This window comes from Pongo abelii, chromosome 6 (genome assembly GCF_028885655.2).
Source record: "Pongo abelii isolate AG06213 chromosome 6, NHGRI_mPonAbe1-v2.0_pri, whole genome shotgun sequence".
Taxonomy (NCBI): domain Eukaryota; kingdom Metazoa; phylum Chordata; class Mammalia; order Primates; family Hominidae; genus Pongo; species Pongo abelii.
The window spans coordinates 5,077,385-5,093,847 of NC_071991.2; the positions used below are offsets into that span (position 1 = coordinate 5,077,385).

A 16,463-nucleotide genomic window follows, 5' to 3' on the forward strand; every position below is an offset into this window, starting at 1 on the left:
TTTATTACGTTTCCCCAAGAGACGCACTGCACTGTTCTCTTGAAAACACATAGCTCATGTCCTCCCTTAGAACACACATCCTCTTTAAAGTAACGTACAAACATGCCAATACAAGGTAAAAAATTACATCTGAATTCTCACATTTCAAAAACATACAGTAAACATCAAATAAAAATTTATTTTTATAAGAATTTAGGGGAACTATCATGTAGCTGTAAGTGTAATACATATATTAAGTATCATAGATAAAAAGAGTGCTCCCTTCAGCAGCACATGTAATAATAGGTACAAAGATTTAAAGGTAAAAGATTTAGGATAAAAAGAATCTTCTCTTAAAAAGGAAAACAAAATTATATTTATGTGTATATAGCAGCTATAACACCCATCTCACAACTTTGTAGGAACGGTGTCTATTCAAAAATACCAGTATTTTCAAAATATTTTAAATAAATGTCATAATAATTCTATGCCCATCTTTTTCAAAATAAACCAATAAAATAGTATATATTAGACATGTTAGTATATATCTAAGACATGTTAAAAATCACAACTGAATTCTCACAATTCAGTCACAAATCTAAACAGCAAATAAAAATTTGTATCACAGGAATTTAGGGGAACTACCAATAGCTATAAATAGAAGAGATTATTATGGAAGTATCATAGATAAAAAGTGTACTCGCTTCAGAGGCACATATAATAATACAGAAAACAATTTAAAGATAATAAAAGATTTAGGATAAAAAGGATTCTCTCTTAAAATGAAAATAAAATTATCTTTATGTATATATAACAGCTATAACTCTCATCAAAAAATCTACAGGAGTAGCATGTTTTCAAAAGTACAACAATTTCCAAACTATTTGAAATAAACCTATTAATAATTCAATGGCCAACATTTTCCAAACAAACCAATAAATGCATAGTGTGCATGAAGCTGTCTGTTACAGTCTATGGCCCTCATATTTTACAAAGAATTCCGTGCCAATCTGAGGGTCTGCTGTGTGCCTTCAAATGCTCCTGGGCTGCGGCAAGCAAGTCCATAGGAAACAGGATCTCCAGGTTCCGCCCCAGGGAGGTTGGAATTCAGCAATATAAAAAGGGAGATGGCGCTGCAGGAAGGGGTGGAACCGGAAACACCCCTGGTTTCTCATTGTTCTCTATGGATTCCTAGAAGTACCCCCACTCCAGTCCTAGGAGGACAATGTGATCACTCTATTCAACTCAGTCTAGAACAGTCCGGGTTCTTCTAGATGACCTGCACAAACGGCTCCTGTCCTCCTTCCTGGTGCCTGCCATTAGCATTGGAATAAAGTTCTTGCTGAAAATCCACATCTCCCCTGGGCCCGGTGTTCTGGAAGTGAGAGAGAGGACGTCACACTTCAAGGAGGCAGCTGTCTAGACAGGAAGGTTATTCACATCCCACGTCAAGTCTAACAAGAGTTCAGAGCAATTGAGAAATCCAATTTTATCTCCTGTCCTTCATTCCATAGCCTGCTTCTGAACCATCGTGTTCAACTGTGAAACTCACACTTTGATGACCCTGACTCCGAAACTCAATACACCCAAGGTCAGCCCCAGTGATCTGCTTCATAGCAAGGACTTTGGGTGGGTCTGCCCAGGGAGTAGGGCACCCTCAGAGAATGTGGCTTTGGACTTCATCACAGCTGGGGCCTTTAGTGTCACTTAAGAGCTAAACTTGTAACCATGCTAGATCTGTTTCTAATGTGACAACATCACGAACCCCGAGTCCAGAAGCCTAATCCATAATCCTACCTCCTCATGATGAAGTCTCATGCTCTGTGCTCAACGTGGTTAGCTGCACAAGATGTAAACCAAAGCTTCACTGGACCCTCGACCCAAATCGGTCACTCAAGTGCGTCCATCATAATGAACCTTCCCGAACTCAGTATTCATGATTATTTTTGAGGCAGGGTCTCACTCTGTTGTCCGGGCTGGAGTGCAGTGGCAGGATCAGGGCTCCCTGCAGCCCCAACCTCCCAGGCTCCAGCGATCCTCCCGCCTCAGCTTCCTGAGTAGTTGGGAGTAGAGATGCCTCCCACATCGCCTGGCTACTTTTTGTATTTTTGTGGAGAGGGGATCTCGCCACATTGCCCAGGCTTGAAGCCAGATCAAGCAGTTGGGTTCCTCAGATTTCTGAAATAGACCCTAATATTCTGCCTTTATCCCAGAGGACGCAGGTGTACCTTCCCTCAGGCTGATGACCTCAGGCCTCCACGGTCCCTGGAGCTCTAGGAAAGGTGGGCACGATCTCATGCCCACACCCAGTGCCCTGGGTCATAAGCCTGGATCTGGAAAAACAAACGCCCCTTAAGGAGATGGGGACTCCCCAGGATACTCCTCCCTCCCCTCATCCAGCCTCCAGCCCACCCGATTCCTCCCCACCTCCTCCACCTCCCCAGGCCCCACCCACCTCCTCCAACTCCTCCAGGAAAACCCAAGCCCTGCAGTGCACGGAACGGAAGAACCGGAACCGAAGCTTCTGGAACAAGGGATCTGAGAGCGGTTCTTCCCGTACAGGAAGTAGAAGATGTTTTGTTTGGGGGTCTCACTGTCCTCCTCCGTGTCATTGACCAGGTAGCTGGGGACAGCTATCAGGTTACTGCTCAGGGGCACCACCAGGAGAGACCTCCGGCTGAGGTCAGCTTCCTAGAGAGGAGGGCAGGGGACCGTCCTCAGCTCAGGACGGGCACCCACCCTGCGGAGAGCCATGCCTTCCTCAGGAGGGCTCTGCTGGACAGAGATCTGCTGAAGGGCATCTCCCATTCCTTCAGGATGGAGACAAAAACCCAACTGGTGACCAAGAGTGGTGGCTTATGCGAGGAATCCCAGCACATTGGGAGGCCAAAGCAGGAGGATCACTTGAGGCCAGGAGTTTGAGACAGGCCTGGGCAACATAGCAAGACCCTGGTCTCTATAAAAAATGTGAAAAACAAGCCAGACATGGTGGCTCATGCCTGTAATCTCAGTACTTTAGAAGGCTGAAGCAGGTGGATCGCTTGATACCAGGAGTTCGAGACAAGCCTGGTCAACATGGAGAAACCCCATCTCTACTAAAAATACAAAAATCAGCCTGGTGCGGTGGCACACCCATTAGTCCTAGCTACTCAAGAGGCTGAAGCATAAGAATTATGTGAACCCAGGAGGCGGAGGTTGCAGTGAGCCAAGATTGGGTCACTCCATTCCAGTCTGAGAGGCAGAGCAACACTCTGTCTCAATAAATAAATAAATAAATAACTGTCCCGGTGTGGTGGCACAGCCCTGTAGTCAGAGCTAATCAAGGGGCTGAGGTGGGAGGATCGCTTGAGCCCAGGATATGGAGGCTGCAGTGAGCTATGATCTCACCACTGTACTCCAGCTTGGGGGACAGGGCAAGTCTGTCTCAAAAAAATAAAAGAAATTGAATACATTGATATTTTGCCAGGACCCTGCCTTCTACAGGCATCTAGTCTAATGGGACTGGTAGGAATCAGGGGAGATGACCTAATCCCAGTGTCACATTATAATAGGATGTAACTGGAGAGCTACGGGCATGCAGAAGTTGGAAGATGAGGGAAGGCATCACAGAGGCTGTGGAGTGAACTGACTTCAAGGAATGGGTCCTTCCCTTCAGAACCACGTGTGCGGGACACCCAAACAGAAAACACAAACGCAAAGTCGAGTGGAGGGCATTTGGAAGGAGCGGTGAAGCCAAGCCAGGAAACACCAAGAAGGCGAGCCAGTGTGCTTGTAGAGATTGTAGAGAGGGTGGAATTGGCACTGAGGACCCTGGCCTCGATTTAGCAAGACATCAGCTAAGGAAGTTGTTCAGGTGGGCATTGAGGGCGTTGTGCTTTGGAAAGATGCTCAGGCTGCACTAGGGAGCCCCCTGGCTTGGGGAGAGACTCCAGGAGACGCCAACAGGGAGCATTTGACAGCGGATTCGAGTGATGCGAGGGGGACCTGAACTGTGGCCTCTGTCGTGGGAACCCGGAGGAGGTCGATGACGTTTGCGGTTGATGTGGGAAGGAGAGAGAGAGAAGAACTGGAAACGTCTGCTTGCTGGGGGAAGTGTCGTGTCCGCTCCTTCGCTCCTTTTCTTCTCCCCTTAGGAGCGGTTTATGGTTCCTTTTGTTTTATTCTTTTATTTGTACACTGGTGTTGGAATTTGGTTTTTTGGCTTTTTTTTTTTTTTTTTTTGCCTTTTTTTTGAGAAAAAGTCTCTCTCTGTTGCCCAGGCTGGAGTGCAGTGACTCAACCTTAGCTTACTGCAACCTCCACCTCCTGGGTTCAAGGGGTTCTCTTGCCCCAGCTTGGATTACAAGTGCACACCACCATGCCCGGCTAATTTTTCTATTTTTAGTAGAGACAGGGTTTGGCCATGTTGGCCAGGCTGGTCTCGAACTCCTAACCTCAGGTGATCCACCTGCCTGGGCCTCCCAAAGTGCTCGGATTACAGGCATAAGCCACCGCTCCCAGCCTGAGTTTCCTTTTAGAAACAACAGTCTAAGAACAAGATAGTATAATCTTGTCTTTTTTGTACACAGAGTAAAGAGGACAAATAGGTGAAAGAATAAATGAAAGGCTGGAATCCCACTTCCCCCGCTGTCCCAGGGCGTTGGGTATTGACCGATAGGAGGCAGCAAACCACTCACACAGCCAGGAAGAAATGGATGCATTGGTATTGCCAGGAGAAGAGGCCGGCCCGGCTAAAATACGCTATGACCATAGCCAGGAGATACTGATGGAGAGACGGGAACACAGAGAGGGAGAGGTCACATCTTGGGAGAGGAAGATCGTGGAGATGGTGGAATGGGGGTCTGGGGAGGGGGTGCCCATCAAAGAAGGGACCTCAGTGTTGGGGTGACTGTGCTCATGTGCAAATTGCGGGGTGGAGGGGTATTTGATGGTTGGAGGCAAATCCGAGAAGCCGGAGGAAGGGTTTTCGGTGGTGCTCCCAGGATGGTGGGCTCTGATGGGATCTTTGGAGGGGGCGTGTCTAGGTCAGCTGGTGTCAGGAGGGTCTTTTGTGTGCCAGGCAGAGAACTGTCCCAAAGAGCTGAGAGTAGAGGGGCCAGGAGCTTCAGGGCTGCGGCCAGACTGCGGCCCAGGGCTCAGATCCCAAACGATCTGTAGGAGAGGCAGGGGCTACTCATTCACTCGGCAACAGACCAGCAGAGTCCTGAGGGAGATGCTGACAAATCATAAAAAAACCAAGAATAGCCAGGAGTGGTGGCTTAAGCCTGTGATCCCAGTAGTTTGAGAGGCTGAGATAGGAGGATCACGTGAGCCCAGCAGTTCGAGAACAACCTGGGCAACATAGCAAGACCCTGTTTGTATAAAAATTATTCAAGCATGATGGCATGTGCCTGTACTCCCAGCTACTCAGGAGGCTGAGGCAGGAGGATTGCTTGAGCCCAGGAATTAGAGGCTGCAGTGAGCTGTGATCATGCCACTGCACTCCATCCTGGGGAGCACAGCTCGATTCTGTCTCGAAAAAAAAAAAAAAAAAAGGTGGGCACCAAGACTCAAGACTGTGGGAGCTGGAGGGGCACAGTGGCTGATGTCTGTAATCCCAGCATTTTGGGAGGCCATGGTGAGCGGAACACCTGAGGTCAGGTGTTCAAGACCAGCCAGGTCAACATGGCAAAACCCTGTCTCTACTAAAACCACAAAAATGAGCCAGCCGTGGTGGTACATGCCTGTAATTCCACCTGCCTGAGAGGCTGAGGCAGGAGAATGCCTTGAACTCGGGAGGCGTCGGCTGCAGTGAGGCAAGGTTGAGGCACTGCCCCCCAGCCTGGGCAACAGAGCGAGACTCTGTCTCACAAAAAGAAAAGAAAAAGACTGTGGGAGCATCTGGTGGGAGGTGCTGGAGGGAGAGAGGAGAGGAACTGTGGGTTTGGAAGCTGTGCCCTCCCCCGGGCAGTGTGTTGAAGCAGGAACACAGTTCCGTAGAGAACAACCTTACCTTGTCCGACACCCTCAGATCTTTGTCCCAGGCCAGGAATCTTTTAACGACAGGATCCTCTGTGATTAGACAGCAGATGTCAGCATGAGAAGCAGGACAGGGTTTCTGTGGGAGCAGCAGGGCAGCGAGGAGAAGTGTGCCTCCCAGGGAGAAGTCTCAGGATTGCTGCCACGGGTGAGGTGGATGGGAGAGGGGAGAATGACTTTCACTGGGCAAGGGAGAGAGGCTCCTGCTCTGAGACTCCCCTGAGAAGAGGCTGAAGGAGGCCCTGGGTGTGAGAATCTACGGGATGTAGAGCTGGGAATAAGCCAGGACGCCCTCCCAGCAGACACGGAGGGACCACTGCAGAGTCATAAAGGAATTCCCATCATTTCCCCATGAGACAGTCACATCAGGATGTGACCATGGCCTTGGTATCCCCCTCTATGGATGGAGACACTTAGGTTTAGAAAAGTCAGTAAGAGACATTAAGTTTCAGAGGGCACAGCTGAAGCCACTTTCTTTGATTTTTTATTTTGTTTTATTTATTTATTTATTTACCTACTTATTGAGATGGAGTCTCGCTCTGTGGGCCAGGCTGGAATGCAGTGGCACAATCTCAGCTCACTGCAACCTCGGCCTCCCAAGTTCAAGCAATTCTCCTGTCTCAGTCCCCTGAGTAGCTGGGATTACAGGCGTGTGCCACCACGCCCGGCTAATTTTTGTATTTTTAGTAGAGATCAGGTTTTACTATGTCGGTCAGACTGGTCTCTAGCTCCTGACCTTAGGTGATCCACCTGCCTCGGCCTCCCAAAGTGCTGGGATTACAGGTATGAGCTACCGCGCCCGGCCTTGCTTTTTCTTTTGAGACAGAGTTTTGCTCTGTCACCCAAGCTGGAGTGCAGTGGTGCCATCATAGCTCATTGCAGCCTCAAAGTCCAGAGTTGAAGCAATCCTCTTGCCTCAGCCTCCCAACGTGCTGGGATCTCAGGCGTGAGCCCCCGCACTTAGCCCAAAACCAGGCTTTCTCATCCCAAGCGCTGACCTAATCCTAATCCTCTATCGTCTCCTAAACGTCCCTCATGAGTGATAACTTCCTAAACATCCCTCATGAGTGATCACTTCTGAGTCCTCCTGCATGGAGAGCTCACCCACTGGGGGCATATTTTTCCCATTGGAAAAGTGTGGTTATTGGAAGTTTCCTCTTTTTAGAAAGAACAGGATTGGAGGTGCTCTCTGGGGTGTCCTCCTACCAAGCAGCCTGTTGAAGGCCTCATGATGCTCAGGGAGCACGGGTGACACTCGCCGTCACTTCAGCTTCATCTTGAGCCCACACAGTGTCTCTGCCACCCAGGTCTCCTCAGGCTCAGAGGCGAGCTCCTTCTCTGACTCCTCCTCAGATTCGTCCGACCACTCCTTCTTCCTTTTCCAGCAAAGGGACCTACGCCAGGGGCTGGGATCTACCCCAGGGGCTGAGTAAAGAAACCAGGCCACAGTGTAATGCTTCTGCAACTGATCACCTTAGACCTCGACCCAAAACCCCAAACTACTCTCCATCCTCCCCAGCCTCACAGACTCTTGGCTTCTCCAAGCCATCTTTCTGAATTTCTCCTCTGCTGAGCCCCATGTGCCGCTCCTTTCCCTCCCCATTCTTCCGTGTCTCTGTCCTCAGAACCCCTCCTCATGTCCTTCCCTGGTCCCTGGCTCTCTGAGTCCCTCTTTTTCTGTTTGTTTATTTGTTTGGTTGTTTTGTTTTGAGACAGAATCTTACCTTGTCTCCGGGGCTGGAGTGTAGTGGTGCAATCTCAGCTCACTGCAACATCCATCTCCCGGATTCCACTTATTCTCTCAGCTCTCAGGTAGCTGGGATTACAGGTGTCTGCTATAATGCCCAGCTCAGTTTTGTACTTTTAGTAGAGACTGGGTTTCACCATGTTGGCCAGTCTGGTCTCAAATTCCTGGCAGGCCAAGTGAACCGCCTGCCTTGGCCTCCCAAAGTGCTGGGATTACCGGTGTGAGCCACTGCACCTGGCCTGAATTTCTCCATTCTTCCCACACACCCTCCTCAGGTTCTCCTTCCTGATCTCTGACCTTTTTTTTTTTTTTTTTTTTTTTTGAGACAATGTCTGTCTCTCATCCAGACTGGAGTGCAGTAGTGTGATCTTGGCTCACTGCAACCTCTTCCTCCCAGGCTCAAGCGATGCTCCTGTCTCAGCCTCCCGAGTAGCTGGGATTACAGGCGCGCACCACTACCACCTGGCTAATTTTTGTACTTTTAGTAGAGATGGAGTTTCACCATATTGGCCAAGCTAGTCTTGAACTCCTGACCTTAGGTGATCCGCCCGCCTCGGCCTCCCAAAGTGTTGGGGTTACAGGCGTGAGCCACTGCGCCCAGCCCCCTTCCTTCATCTTAGTCAATCCTATCCCACCTCTTCTTCCTCCAGTCCCCTCACCTGATGGTCCTGACACTTCATCATCCACCACCTCCTGGAGGGGGTACCCCGAGGTGCTCGGCTGGGGGCTCTGCTGCTCATCCTCGGGGAGCAGGATGGTCATGATCTTTCCCAAAATCTGTCCCATCCCACAGAACCTAGTCTCTGTTCTGTCCATGGCCTTCTTCTGGACTCTGCTAGGACCCAGAAGAAAGTGTTATGAATTCTCGAGGCTGGGAGAAGTCAGGAGGGGAGAACACCTCTGAGAAGATGCTGTTGTCCACCTGAGCTCCCAGGCGCCCACGGAGTCCGGTCCTTCCTAGGAAGGTTGGAATCTCTGATGTCATTGGTCATTCCAACCTGGCAACCATTGGAAGAAAAACACATGTAACTGCCAAGCTGATCTCTTGTCCTGGAGATCCTGAGTTAATGGTATCTCCTGCCACTGTCCCAACCTCAGACCACTGTCCAAAAGCATCTTCAGGGTCTCCGCATCCCTCTGTTCCCTGTCCAAGCAGAGGCTGTCTCCTCTCCACTCAAAGCCTGAAGCATGGTGGGGTCTCCTCTTCTCTGTACATGCCCATTTCAGAGTCCAGTCTGGTGGGAGAGAGAACAAGGTGGGAAAGAAAACTAGGGTAAGCAGAAACGATGAAACCTTACAAGAGTGAGGTGATCATGTACAAGAGATCCCAGGAACACTGACTTGATGAAAAAGTCACATCAGAGCACTCAATTTGGCAGAGCTTTTTTGCCGAATGTTTACTGACATTCACTGTCCAAGATTCTACGCTAGGGGTACACGCGCCCTCTGCCTTAAGTCATCTTTAAGTTCAAGAGACATTTTAAGGACTGAAAATCATAGGCAACTGCCCATGAGCTCACACATATTTCCAATGGTGTCCCCAATTTCAGGAAGTCCATGGATTACCTAAAGCCAGCCCCTCCAATTCGGCTAAGAAACTCTAGTCTATATATCAAGTTTGTATCATATGTATTGCTCTGAACTCAGAAATTTCCCTACCATTTATGGATTCTATGAATAAAGTATCGCATGTACAAAAAGACTAAGTCAAAAAATCTCAGCTGTGCACAGTGGCTCATGCTTGTAATCCCAGCACTTTGGGTGGCCAAGGAAAGAAGATTGCCTGAGGCCAGCAGTTCAAGACCAGTGTAGGCAACATAGCAAGACCCCATCTCTAAAAAAACAAATCCAAACCAAATTAGCCAGGTGTGGTGGCTGGCACCTGTGTTCCAGCTACTTGGGAGACTCACGTGACAGGAAGATCGCTTGAGCCCAGGAGTTAGAAGCTGCAGTGAGCTATGATCTGGCCACCGCACTCCAGTCTGGGCAATACAGCAAGACGTTGTGGCAAAAAAAATTTTTTTGATAAAAAATAAAAGAGTTGCATGACATTCAGAGACCATCCAAAAAACCTGTGGGTTCCCGGCCAGGCTCAGTGGCTCACGTCTGTAATCCCAGCACTTTGGGAGGCCAAAGGGAGTGGATCACTTGAGGTCAGGAGTTTGAGACCAGCTTAGCCAACATGGTGAAACTCCATCTCTACTAAAAATACAAAAAATTAGCCAGGCATGGTGGCGGTGCCTGTAATCCCAGCTACTTGGGTGAGGGGGTGCTGGAGAATCACTTGAACTCGGGGTGCAGAGGTTGCAGTGAGCCAAGATCGCAACATTGCACTCCAACCTGGGCAACAAAAGCAAAACTCCATCTCAAAAAAAATAAACAAAGAACCTGTGAGTTCCCACACAGCTTCCTAATGGGCTGTGGCTCTCCTAGGATTCTCTTGCTCATGGGGAAGGCACAGACTGAACGAGGAAGCAGATCCCATTGCTGTGGAAGTCCCATTGTTAGGAAACTCTGCTTTTCTGGAGTTTAAATTTGCATTCATGATGCTTTAAGCCATCAGAGCTGAGTGGGTCCTCCTACAACAAAACAGTTTGCTATCTCTCTCCTAGTTAACAGGCTTTCAAATATTAGAAGATCAATGTTCTGACCCTGTTACAATTTCTCTTTTGTGAAGTGAAAAGCTCTGATTTAACCCGTCTTCAAGTCTGGTTTGCATATTCCCCTCTTCTGGCCACCTTGTCTAGACACACTACACTGAGGCAGTGCCCATCTTAAATGATGTTTATACATTGTCAAAAAATGGGCAAACCAGGCGCGGTGGCTCATGCCTGTAATCCTACCACTTTAAGAAGCCGAGGCAGACAGATCACCAGAGGTCAGAAGTTCGAGACCAGCCTGGCCAACATGTTGAAATCCATCTCTACTAAAAATATAGAAAAAATTAGCTGGGTGTGGGGGTGCACATTTGTAATCCCAGCTACTTGGGAGGCTGAGGCAGGAGAATCACTAGAACCTGGCAGGCAGAGGTTGCAGAGAGCCGAGATTGTGCCACTGCACTCCAGCCTGGGTGACAGAGCGAGACACCATCTCAAAAAAAAAAAAAAAGGCTGAACAGCCCAGGTTTGGTCTGATATGTTCAGAAAAAAGCAAAACAGTCACCTCTTGCCTTTTCTTTTCCCGCAATGATGCAGTTTAATACAGCAATGGCTGTAGGTGTGCTGCAGAAACACCATTCAAGTGAAACAGAAGGGCTTTCCTGGCCGGACACAGTGGTCACTCCTGTAATCCCAACACTTTGGTTGGCCAAGGTGGCAGGATTTCTTGCGGCCAGGAGTTCCAGGCTGCAGTGAGCTGTGATCCCACCACTGCATTCCAGGCTGGGCCTCAGAGTGAGGCCCATCTCTAAAAAAACCCTTCACTCCCCAAAAAAAGGGATTTGCAAATACCAGCCTTTCAGCATGAGGATCACATGGAAGAACATTAAGATATAGATGCTGGGACCCAGCCCTATTGATTATAATTCAAAAACTGAGGTGGGGCCTGATTTAACTCCATCATTGGACTCCATTCAGATTTGGAACTCTCTGGGTTGGACAGCGTAAGAGAGATCCTAAAGAAAGCAAAGTCACTATGGACTGAAATGAGTAGACAAGGTTTTCTTTCTTTTTTTGGAGACAGAGTCTCGCTGTGTCGCCCAGGCTGGAGTGCAGTGGCGTGATCTCGGCTCACTGCAAGCTTTGCCTCCCAGGTTCACGCCATTCTCCTACCTCAGCCTCCCGAGTAGCTGGGACTACAGGCGCCCGCCACCTCGCCCAGCTAATTTTTTTGTATTTTTAGTAGAGACAGGGTTTCACCGTGTTAGCCAGGATGGTCTTGATCTGATCTCATGATCCGCCCGCCTCAGCCTCCCAAAGTGCTGGGATTACAGGCGTGAGCCACCGCGCCTGGCCGCAGACAAGGTTTTCTGAGCATGGTGAAATATGATCTGGGCCTCACTTGGGAGGGCTGTGGCCAGGCCTTGAGTCGTTGGCTCAGTGGGACCTTCTGAAACAGCCTCCAAGCTGTGCCCCCGCTTCCTTTGCTGTTGGATGACCCCCTCCAGCGGCTTTGGTGCTGATGGGAATAAGTCCTGCAGAGGAAGTTCAGCCCAAGTCTCAGCCTAGCAGCCTCGCCACACCTGACCAGGGTCTGGTCACGCTGCCATCTCTGCAGTTCTCTGCGGAGTTGTGGTTTCTGTACCTTGAAGAGAACTTCCCCTTCTGGGACCCAGAAACCCAGTAAACCCTGAGGAGAAAAGTGAATGAAATTACTGCAGACAACTCTGTGGCGGAGAGATGGAAAAGAGGCTCTTTGTTTTTGTTTTTTGTTTTTTGAGACAGAGTTTTGCTCTTGTTGCCAAGACTGGATTGTAATGGCTCAATCTTGGCTCACTGCAACCTCTGCCTCCCATGTTCAAACGGTTCTCGTGCCTCAGCCTCCAGAGTAGCTGGGACAATAGGTGCGCACCACCACGCCCAGCTAATTTTTGTATTTGTAGTAGAGATGGGGTTTCCCCATGTTGCCCAGGCTGGTCTCGAACTCCCGGCCTCAAGCAATCCGCCTGCCTTGGCCTCCCAAAGTGCTGGGACTGCAGATGTGAGCCACCGTTCCCAGCCCTCACTGTATGGATTTTCTAATAAATAAATAAATAAATAAAAATAAAAAATTAAAATTAAAATTAAATTTGTCTTATTTGCCAAAAGGTAAATTAACCTTTTCTCCTCTCCTTTTTAAAGAGTATTTCCTTGATAAGCCTTGTAATATGAATAACTTTTGTGCCTTTGATATGTATCTAAATCTTTTAAAAAGGTAAATGAACTTCTTGCCAACATTACAACCCAGGAATGAATATATATATATATATTTTTTTTTTTTTTTTGGAGACAGAGTCTCACTCTGTTGCCCAGGCTGGAGTGCAGTGGTGCGATCTCGGCTCACTGCAACCTCCTCTTCCTGGGTTCAAGCAATTCTCCCACCTCAACCTCCTGAGTAGCTGAGACTACAGCACCCGCCACCACGCCTGGCTAATTTTTGTATTTTTAGTAGAGACGGGGTTTCACCTTGTTGGTCTGGCTGGTCTTGAACTCCTGACCTCAGGTGATCCACCCGCCTCGGGCTCCCAAAGTGCTGGGATACCGGCATGACCCACGACGCCTGGCCACAACCCAGGAATTTTTTTCTTAAGAGCCTGAGAGTCTTGTCTTTGAAATGTAAACCTCGAGGAAGATAGTGTCCCTATATTCCTGTTACCTGGGGAGTTTAGCCTAGGCACCTTGAGCAGTTACTACCTGCTTGTCAAGGAGATATGAGAAGTTTTGTTTTTTCATCGGATACAGGTAATTAACTAGCATGGGTGGCCACCTTGATTTCCAGGTGAATTTAGGATGAGTGTTTAAGAATGCATAGCAGGCCAGGCGCGGTGGCTCACACCTGTAATCCCAGCACTCTGGGGGAGGCCAAGACGGGCAGATCACTTGAAGCCACACAGAAATCGAAAGGAGTTTGAGTCCAGCCTGGCCAATATGGCGAAACTCTGTCTCTACTAAAATACAAATATTAGCTGGGCATGATGGCACATGTCTGTAATTCCAGCTACTCGGGAGGCTTAGGCACGAGGATCACTTGAACCCAGGAGGTGGAGTTTACAGTGAGCCAAGATCACACCACTGCACTCCAGCGTGGATGACAGAATGAGACCCTGTCTCAAAAAAAAAAAAAAATGCATAGCAAGTCGTTTTACATGAGGATGAGTTACTGTTTATCTTGAGAGCATGTATGCAATGGATCATATCTGCCAGGCTATATAAAAAGGAGGTTTTGGCTGGGCGCCATGGCTCACACCTATAATCCCAGCACTTTGGGAGGCCTAGGCGGGCACACTACAAGGTCAGGATTTCGAGACCATCCTAGCTAACATGACGAAACCCCGTCTCTACTAAAAATACAAAAAATTAGCCAGGCGTGGTGGCACGTGCCTGTAGTCCCAGTTACTTGGGAGGCTGAGGCAGCAGAATCACTTAAACTGGGGAGGCAGAGGTTGCAGTGAGCCGAGATCGCACCACTGCACTCCAGTCTGGGCGACAGAGCGAGACTGTGTCTCAAAAAAAAAAAAAAAAAGGAGGCTTCATTTCTCTTTGCATCTCATTAATTGATCACCTGTGATGGGCATCACAGTCTGGTTTAATGTTTATTCCATAATAAAATTGTTTTATTTTCTGAGCTTGTGGAAAGAATATTCTAGGTTAACAGAAGAATTTATTTATTTATTTATTTTGAGATGGAGTCTTGCTCTGTCACCAGGCTGGAGTGCAGTGGCATGATCTCAGCTCACTGCATTCTCCGCCTCCTGGGTTCAAGTGATTCCCCTGCCTCAGCCTCCCAAGTAGCTGGGACTACAGGCGTGCACCACCACACCAGCTGATTTTTTGTGTTTTAGTCGAGACGGGGTTTCACCATGTTGGCCAGGATGGTCTTGATCTCCTGACCTCATGATCTGCCCACCTGGGCCTCCCAAGGTGCTGGGATTACAGGTGTGAGCCACTGTGCCTGGCCTCAGAAGAATTTATTTTTAGTCTTTTCCTTACCAGTTTTTATGAAACAACTGGGCAAGAACACTGTTAGATTTCACCAAAAAATTGTGATGAATCATTGTCCTTATGATCCCATTTTTGAAAATTGACATTTTAATTGTAAAGCAAAAATAAAATTCTAAGCCCCGACAACTGAATGGACTCCCCTGTTGGCCAGCAGGATCCAAAATAAACATGAAAAACTAATTCAGGTCATGACGGGAAGGAGGGGGTCGGACATGCCTTGTCATACTCTCCTCCCTTCAGAGTTTAGGCACAGCTGACCAACATTATTAACACTAGAATAGAGATCATAAGACTGACAAAACAGGCTCTTTGTATCAGTAAGATACCCAACTCCATCCAGACTCTGATATAGCATCACATGACAGATAGCAGTCCCTGAAGGAAATCATAGTATTTTACCCCATAATATATTTTCTTTGACACACTTTAAAATAGTCCTGCAAAGCCATCTCTTTGGGGGAAATTTGCATGCCGTAGAGAATCTCCTTCCCTTACAGAAAAGACTCCAGATCTTTTCTGGAGAGTCTGACACTTTTTAAGATCCAACAAGAGATATTTATCATCTGTTCTCTCTAAAGCCTGTTCTGAGGCTTCACCTACATAACAAGAACCTTGGTTTCCACAATCCCCCTTATCTTAACTCAAGCTTTTCTTTTCTTTTTTTTTCTTTTCTTTCCCTCCCTCTTTCTTTTCCTTCCTTCCTCTCTCTCTTTTTCTGTCTCTTTCTTTCTTTTCTTCTTTGTTGCCTAAGCTGGGGTGCAGTGGCACCATCATGGCTCACTGTAGCCTCAACTTCCCAGGCTCAAGTGATCCTCCCATCTCAGCCTCCTGAGTAGCTGGGACTACAGGCATGCACCACCACACCTGGATAATTTTTTTTTTGTAGAGGTGGGGGTCTCGCTGTGTTGCCCAGGCTGTCCTTGAACTCCTGGCCTCAAGGGATCCTCCCAGCTCACCCTCCCAAAATGCTGGGATTACAGGCATGAGCCACCGCAATGGCCCATTTCTTTATGTCGTCTTCCAACTGTTCAGCCAACGCTTAACTCTGAACCAACTGCCAATCTTTGAATCTACTAGTGACCTGAAAGCCTTTCCTGACTCACCCAATGTATACCTCCCATGTATTGATTTATGTCTTTGCCTGTAACTGCCAAAGATGTATAAAACCAAGCTATAACCCAACCACTTTGGGCTCACGTTCTCAGGACGCCCTGAGGCTGTGTCACCAGCCATGGTCACTCAAATAGGAGGCCCAGAACAAAACTCTTTACAGACTTTGACTCGTTTTGGTCAACATAACCTAACCCTAAACATAATCCTCCTGGGGAAGGTAAGATCACAGGTATCTCTTTTCTTTGTGCGATCTGTGTATTTCCTGATTTCTCTACAGTTTTTAGGCATTCGCTGTGTGATCTAGAAAAGCTAGGGAGTCTCGCTCCGTCGCCAGGCTGGAGTGCAGTGACGCGATCTCGGCTCACTGCAACCTCCGCCTCCCGGGTTCAAGCGATTCTCTTGCCTCAGCCTCCCGAGTAGCTGGGATTACGGGCACGCAGCCACCACGACCAGCTGATTTTCGTATTTTTAGTAGAGACGGGGTTTCACCATGTTGGCCAGGATGATCTCTATCTCTTGACCTCGCGATCCGCCCTCCTTGGCCTCCCAAAGTCCTGGGATTACAGGCGTGAGCCACCGCGCCCAGCCACAAATTCTATTTTCTTTCTCTTCGTTGGAAAGCATCGCTGGGCGTTTATCCTGTCCTAGTATTTGAGTGAAACTTCTCTTAGCATTTCAGCGCAGTGACCACGATACACTCTTTCCTTTCCTTCTCATTGTGGGAAACTCGGTTCTAACCCAGAGGCCTTGGGCTCCAGGACCCAATCCCGCAGCCCTGGACTTGACCCTAAAAGGGAGTAAAGACAAATGCGAAGTTCAGTCCGGGGATCAGGGCTGCCAAAGCTCATATAGCCTGGAGCTTCTTAACCTTTAGGCAGGGTAGAGACATTTAAAACGGCCCCTAAACTTGGAGGGCGCGTAGGCTCATGGGAAATACCGAGTACGGTACTTGTCCTGGGACCAGCGGT

At 48.4% G+C, this 16,463-nt stretch overlaps 1 protein-coding gene and 1 pseudogene across 1 annotated transcript in view; one reads left to right on the forward strand and one right to left on the reverse strand.

Moving 5' to 3' along the window:
- The window catches only part of RBAK (RB associated KRAB zinc finger), a 68,876-nt gene that overhangs the window by 25,194 nt on the left and 27,219 nt on the right, over positions 1–16,463 (forward strand). The gene's annotated exons all lie outside the window — the stretch shown is intronic.
- On the reverse strand, positions 1,937–16,435 carry LOC129047400 (speedy protein E18-like; annotated as a pseudogene).